Below are 8,442 nucleotides of genomic sequence, written 5' to 3'. Positions count from 1 at the left end.
CAGGCCTTCACATCTCTACCCCTGATGTGCCAGCATGACCCAGAAGTGACGTAGGCAAGTTAGGGGCAACACTCTGGTTTTGGGACAAAACGCTATGGTAAGATTAACCTAAAACCATAGTGTTTTGCCCCAAAACCAGAGCATCCTCCCCGACATCACCCATGTACCTATGTCACTTTCAGGTAACGCAGGCACATCGCTCCACACTGCGGGGGGGGGATTTCCTCCTGGCGGCCAGCGGCAGGCAGGAGCCCACAAAACTAGAAGATCCCCTGCCCATAACTGGGGACTGGCAACCCTCACTCTATCCCATGCTAGTACCAGCCAGACACCAGTAATCTCTATTGCCTTGTCAGATTAGAGGTGCACAAACCAACCCAAGCAGACAATGCAGATAGTCCCAATGCAACTTCTACAAGGGATGGGTAAGTATGGACTCAATAGTTCCTTCATAGATTCATCCCACCATGTAGAAACCTCCACGGCTGAAGGGAAGAGCTGCAAAATCTGCAAGAGCACCATGTGCAAACCCTTTGGCCCACACTTGCTCTGCTGCTAATCGAAAACATAATAACATAAGAAGAGCCCTGCTGGATCAGACCAGTAGTCTATCTAGACCAGAAGAAGAGATTGGACTGATACCCCACCCTTCGCTTGGAGTCCCAGAGCAACTTACAGACTCCTTTCCCTTCCCCTCCTCACAACAGAAACCCTGTGAGGTAGGTGGGGCTAAGAGAGCTCTTTCCAGAACTGTCCTTGAGAGAACAGCTCTGGCAGAACGATGGCTCAAATCCCACTCTGCCACGGAAGCTTGTTGGATGACCTTGGGCCAGTCATACAGCAGCTACAAGTGGGGAATCAAACCTGGTTCTCCCAGATTAGAGTCCACACACTTAACCACTACACCAAACTGGCTCTCCAACATCCTATCTCACACAGCGGCCAACCAGAGGCCTTCCCTGATAAGAACATAAGAAGAGCCCTGCTGGATCAGAGCAGTGATCCATCTAGTCCCCCATCCTGTCTCACACAGTGGCCAACCAGTTCCTCTGGAGGGCCAACAACAGGGAACAGAGGCCCAGGCCTTCCCCTGATCTTACCTCCTGGCTCTGGGATTCAGAAGGTTAGTGCCTCTGAATGTGGAGGTTCCCCTCAGTCACCATGGCTGGTAGCCACTGATAGTCCTATCCTCCCTGAATCTATCTAATCCCTACTTAAAGCTGTTTATTCTTGTGGCCATCACAACATCCTCTGGCAGCAAATTCCACATTTTAATCACTCTCTGGAGGCAGCAGCCAACAGGGAAGAGGCTAGTATGCACTTCATTCACAGTGCAGTGCCAATCACCTGCTGAGCCTATAGCATAACTAGTGTCCACAGTGCCCTGCTGTGTGGTTGCCAAATATCTTGTTCTAGCCAACATCTGAACCACGGCAGACTGCTCAACAGGCCAATGTACAAACACAGCTGTTCCTCTCAGGGGGTGAAGCTATACGGAGAGCTCTACTTGTGGTCTGGTCCCATGGCCCATCAATGCAGCTTACACAGGCAAGGAGCAACATCATTCTTGCTCCCAGTATACTCAATGTCGCTTAATAAATCTGTGGATTACTTTACAGCTGCAGCTCTGTAATTGAGATTTGGTAGACAGGGATTGGTTCCAACCTCCTGCTCGTTATTGACTTTAGCATATTACTATCTGGGAGGAGGACTGAAGCAGTGGTTCAGTTCTTACACGTGTATACTCTTGCAAACAGTGCACATTCCCCAGCCAATGCTTGCATCTGATTAGCCACACAGACCGCATTACTCGAAGGGGGTGTACTGATAAGAGTGCAAAGGTTGTTGGGATGAACAGGGATTGGGGTGGTGATACTGAAACCCTTGAGTGCAGCAAGGAGACAACATGCAGAGAAGTGCTGGCCATAATTATTGGTTTATGGGCAGCCAATAAGCACCGACCAGCCAGCCCAAATCAATGTATTTGATTGACAAAATCTAATCTTGGTTTGGGACTCCGTTCTCAGTTTCTGAGCTACATGCAGTGCTTGAACTGGGAGCAGTGGACCTGCTATGTCTCTGCCTCCCCACAGGACTGTGCTTTTCTCAATAGTATTTCACTAGAGAAATACAACCATGCGTCAATCGTAGGCCATGGATTTGAATCCTAGTGAGTTGGTTGCTGGCATGAAGGCAAACATCACCCTTTTGGCCAACAAAAGGCTGAGCATTAGCAAAACAGGAGGAACACCACAAATTAGACCACACAGCTAACTAGAAAAGACATCAGAAGTCACTAAGTGGCCCTGTCAACCCCAGCCATCTATCTCCCCTTCTGTCCACCCCCTCCACCACTGGAAAACTAGTGCTGAGAAGTAAACTAACAGATTATCAGGCTATCACAGGACAAAAGACAAAGCAGTAGCAGACCTGTTACAGGAGATGTGTTTGCTTTATTAAGCAGATCTGTCTTTGAGGAAGTTCTGCAAAACGGGTTTTCCCACTAGCGCCCCCCCCCCGCCCCAAGACTGGAGACTGCCTTTGCATGGAGAAAAAGCCTCTCAAAAACATTTGAGACAAATTTTGTCCCTATGATATTTCTTATAAAGCATATAGGAATAAAAGTATTCATGCAATATCAAAATGTACAGCATTATAATACTTGGAAAAGGATACTTCTTAGCTTTATAGTGCTGTTTATTTGTATTTATTAGCTTTTCTACATGTTTGTAAGAATATAGTGACAAAGGGATTTGTTAATCAGGAGACTTGCAAATGATTTTATTAAGTGGACACAAAGGGATTTGTTAATCAGGAGACTTTGTAAATGATTTTATTAAGTGGACACAGAGGTGTTATTTCTATTTGATATTTATGTACTTAGTAAATTGGTATATTAAAAAGAAGATCTGCTTAGAGCTGATTAGCTTTTTATTGTTTCTCTTGTTCAGATTCATATCTGTAGTTCTCCTTTCCTGCATTGATCCTAACTCAGTCATGTCAGGGACTCACTATTAACATTTCTATTCCCTACCTACAAGATCCATGCCAATATTTGGGAAAATTTCACTTTAATTTCTGGCCCAGTGTATATAATCCTAATTGCCTGTCGAACTTCACCTTTTGTTCAGAACACTACTGAACCTCTGAACACTACTCCTCACCACATTGAACCTTCCTCTTTTATACCTGATTTAGAATAATTCCCAGCACTGGAGACAGTCTCTTCCACAGTGGAGACATACATCGGACTACTATGTTTTCTCTCCTATATTCCCAAACTCAGAAATAAAATCTTTTGAATTGGGGTGCTGATGCTTGTTCTATGCCTGGCACAGAACTTCGCCCTCACCCCACCCCCCAGATAAACCCTTTGCTTGCCCCCAAACTACCACCATGTTTGCACTCCCATCTAACAGGGCTAGGATCTGGGAGACCCAGGCTCAAATCCCACTCTGCCACGGAAGCTTGTTGGATGACCTTGGGCCAGTCATACACACTTAGTCTAACCATCCTCAGAGGGTTATTGTAAGAATAAAATGGAGGAGAGGAGAATGATGTAAGCTTCTTTGGGTCGTTACTGAGGAGAAAGGAAGGTATAAACTGAGTAAATAAATATTTTGTACTAAGTATTAGGTGCTTGGTTTTATTTGACCACTTGATGCTTACTACTTCTCCTGAACAGTTACCTGTATTACTTCCTAATTGGGAGTCTCAGTGTTTCTCCCAAGTTTCTAGCAGCACCTTGCCACATAATCACAGATCCATTATTACTGCTCTGTGGTTTACTGCCTAACTTTGAGGATTCCTTTCAGCTTGCTGTAGAACCGAAGTCAGAAGTTCCCTTACCATTGAATGAGAGGTGGTAGAAAGTAGTTTCCTTATACTAGTTCTAGTTTAGCATATATCTGGGTTCCAGTTTGACAGAGGGACATATCTACACCACGAAGATTCTCAAACATTCACCCATATTCTGATCAGTGGGTTTTAAAAAAAAAAATTGAATTGGAAATTTTTAAAATAATTTTAGTTTTAAATAAAAATGATTTAAATATTTAAATAATCTTAGCAAGAAGGCAAATACACCATGTACAGGTACTGGGGTTTGTCCATGCTCCATATCCCACAATTAGCTCATCTACCCTTACTGATATGCAATACAACAGCCCGGACAACTCTAAACAGACTATATTTACAGAAGTGGGACAGGAAATTTTTCAAGGAAAAATGTAACATTGGAAAATTTTCTGCCCTGCATCGCTGATTCTGATCAAGGAGTACATTTAAATGTTCCAAAAATGAGCTAAATAGTTCCCTTATTTATAACAATTTTCTCCCCAATGGGAACCCAAAACAGCCTTTTAAAAAGTGGTGGGGTGGGGGAAATGATGAATTAAGAATTGCATTCAACATCTTACTGCCCTTGGGTACAACAAAGGAGGAAATATGCAAGCACAACGTTAATTTAGTCCCTGGTGACTGAATGTAGCCAGCCTGAGTATTTCTATTAATTTCTCTCACTTCTAGAAGAAATGAGGCTGTATCATTTCACCTGGATTTTTGACTTGTTTGTACAAAACATAAAACCCAGTTACAGCTGGTGTACTGAACATCAAACTACGCCACAGACAAGCCTATGATACCAGAACTCCAAACGAGTGCTCCAAGGGTGTTGTGTAAAGCATCGACAGCTACTATTGAAACAGGCAAAAATCATTCTAAAAAGGAAGGTCCTAATTGCCTAGATCAGTGATGGCGAACCTTTTAGAGACCGAGTGCCCAAACTGCGACCCAAAACCCACTTATTTATCGCAAAATGCCAACACGGCAATTTAACCTGAATACTGAGGTTTTACTTTAGAAAAAACAACTCATACATTAACTTAAGATGATCCAAACAAAGTAAGGAAAGCAATCCCAAATGCTTTCATTTACTTAAAATTATTTGGCATAGAATTCCAGACTTTAATGATGGTCTGGGCCTGGCTGGGGCGATGGCACGTGTGCCCACAGAGAGGGCTCTGAGTGCCACCTCTGGCACCCGTGGAATAGGTTCGCCACCACTGGCCTAGATGCTTGACAGGTCTGACTTCCCTTGAGATGCAGTTCCACTGAAACTGGACCAAACTGGCACTTGCTGAGTATCAGTTGGTGGGAGGAGTCACAATAGGGTGTCTCCTGAAAAACTCAAAGGCACTGGAGGAGGGAAGGGCCCGTGAGACGTCACCTGAACACTGCAGCACAGCCAGGTCCAAGATTAATCCCACAATCTATGGCCACTGTAGGGACAGTATGACCCCTTCTATAACAGGCTACATATTCTGAGATTACTTGATTTACACCACTACTACAACAGCTTTGCCTTATCTGGATTAATCAGTACTCTCTTGATCCCCATCCAGCCCACTACTGACTCCCAACGTTAGCTGGGGGATTTCTAGGGTTCAAGGAGAAGCAGATATGTAGGTGTCCATGTGTATTTCCTAGAAGCATGATATAGCATTTTAAAGATTTTTCACAGATATGTAAATATACAGGCGTATGTAAGTGCTACATGTGTCTAACAAACATCTTTAGCCGAAAAACGGCTGTCTCAAAGCTAAGACAAAATGGACGCGAGATGAAAGGGACCATATCACTTCTGTACTGAAAGAGCTGCATGGACCACCTGTTTGTTCCCAGGCACAATTTGAAGTGTTTGTTCTTACATCTTATACCCCTAATGGCTTGGGACCAAGGCACTTTTAAGGACTGCCTCTTCCCATACTGTCCAGCCCACTAGCTAAGATTTTGTTCTTAAGGCTTGCTCTCAGGATTAAAGCAGGTGACCATCAAAAACAGGACTTTTCCCAGCAGAGGCACCTCACCCCTGGAATACTCTTCCCCTTGAGGCTCACTTGGTACCCACCCTACTATCTTTCTGGTCCCAAAACAAAACGTTGCTTTTATGGAGGCTTTTTAAAAATAAGAGGGAGTGCTCTTTTAACATAATTTCTATAGTCTGCTTCTAGCCTTTTTATAAGGCTTGCTTATTCCAAGCTGGTTCTATAAAAAGACAAAAAATTACATACAACTTTGCCTAAATGGCTTACAGGTGATCAAAAATAGACATGCACTCAAGAATATAGATTATAAAAATGTTATGTAGTAGCACTATGTGGAAACAAGGCAGCGGCTCCAAATTAGCAAACCAGATCTGCACGGTAGAACAAATTTCTGCAAGTGACTATTGTACTAAGTACAGAAAGCCTCCTGTCTGTGGAAAAACAACTGCATCCGACAAACCGGGAACCTTCTCAGGAATAGCCTTTATATCATAGAACAGTCTCTGGGAAGCTTGCCAAGCTTCTATTTTTCCCTTTGCCATTACGACATTTTTGTATACCAAAGCTTTTTACCTTAGTATTTGATTTCCCTCTTGGCATATTGTCATTTATGCTACTTACATGGCTTTATTCATTAGCTGTGAAATGTTTTAATTGCAAGTGTTAACAGTTGGTTTGTGGGCAGCCTTGAACAGCTTTACGGAAAGGTGACAAAGGAAATGAAATGGCAGGATCTAAAGAACTGGAGTTGCACAGTGGGTTTTCTACTTTTTCCTTTGACCAGCAATCTGCTCCCAGCTCTCTTCTGTTTTTGGATCTGCCTGGTTATTCCCAAATATATCTGGAATTTTCTCGGGATTTTTTTTTTGTTTCCCTGAGAAAACCCAGATCTATTTAGGAAGCTGAAATATATATTTAAAATACCATTAAGGTATTTTTCGGGTACATTTTCGGCTCGGGTATACCCAAATGCACACCCCTACTGGGTACAGTTCTAGTCACCAAACCTCAGAAACGATACAGCACTGGAAAAGCTGCAGACAGGGGCACTGAAAATGATTAAGGGGATAGAACACATTCCCTATGAAGAAAGGTTAAAGAGGTTAGGGTTCTTTAGCTTGGAGAAATAATGACTGAGGGGTGACATGATAGAAGTTTACAAAATTACACATGGGATAGAGAAGGTAAAGAAAGAAGTACTTTTCTTCCTTTCTTAAAATACAAGAACTCGTCACTCAATGAAATTAATGAACAGCAGGCTTAGAACAGATAAAAGGAAGTACTTCTTCACCCAAAGAATAATTAACATGTGAAATTCACTGCCACAGGTAGTGGTGGCAGCTACAAATACAGACAGTTTCAAGAGGGGACTGGATGAACATATGGAGCAGAGGTCTATCAGTGGCTATTAGCTACAATGTATAGATGGAATACTACGTCTGTGGCAGTTATGCTCTGTGTTTTTGGTGCTTAGGGGCAAGAATAGAAGGGCTTCTGGAGTTCTGGCCCCACTGGTGGATCTCCTGATGGCACCTGGGTTTTGGCCACTGTGTGACACAGAGTGTTAGACTGGATGGGCCACTGACTTGATCCAGCATAGTTTCTCTTATGTTCTTATGGGAGAGCAATGAAGATTGAAATACAAAAGTGATAACACAGCATAGTATACAAAAACCAAAAAAACCACTGTAAAATAACACAATCCAAGGCACTATGATGAAGTGCAAAAGAAAGAATATTTATATAACACGAATGTGTATAAACAACTACAATATAGTGTATACATGTAACATACAACAACACAGAGTGTACAAAGGAAGCCGGCACAAAGGACATGGGACGAAGACTCCGGATTCCAATCTTCGTTTCGTTAATACTTCTTCAGTTGTACCATACAGCTTCATCTAGTGGCTCAATATACAAAAACCTTCATGTTATTATGCAGGGGAAAATATCCACAATTCACATCAACATAATTTAAGCAGGGCAACCGATCATCAGTAGAAACCATTCTTACAATGTAAGAATGCCTTGCTTAAATTTTGCTTTGGATTGTGTTATTTTACAGAGCAATGAAGATTGAGAGAGAGGAAGGGGACAATGCCTTGCTTAAATTTTGCTTTGGATTGCGTTATTTTACAGAGCAATGAAGACTGAGAGACTGAGAGGAAGGGGATTCTGTTTTCAATGCACTGTATATTAAATAAACTGATTTAAATCAAATTTTCTATTTTGCAATGCATATATTTCTTGAGCATGCATATTTGCTTATTAGTTGCTATAACACTTAGAACAGTTATTTACAATTCAGTAGAGCCTTTGCAGTAACTAGGAGCACAATCCAACACTGCAGATCACCATCTTATATTCTAATTTCCAACAGAGGGCGCCGTGTGCGGATGCTTATTTCCACTAACAGGAAGCTCCCTCTTGACAGTGTGTCCTTGAGACCGACACCAACCGTTAAGAGTGCCTGCAGAAAAATCCAAAAACTAGAAAAAACCCTTCAGGGACGGCTGAAATCCCCCAAAAACCTTTTGAAATGGCCTCTGCAGGGATCTGCTTCAGACATCAACTGTGTGAGAGAGGTTAGAACGTTCAGGGCGGGGGGGTGGGG

Source organism: Gekko japonicus, unplaced genomic scaffold (genome assembly GCF_001447785.1).
Source record: "Gekko japonicus isolate JY-2015 unplaced genomic scaffold, Gekko_japonicus_V1.1 scaffold240, whole genome shotgun sequence".
Lineage (NCBI taxonomy): Eukaryota > Metazoa > Chordata > Lepidosauria > Squamata > Gekkonidae > Gekko > Gekko japonicus.
The sequence above is the reverse complement of the archived record's forward strand: the minus strand, read 5'-3'. Positions refer to the sequence as shown.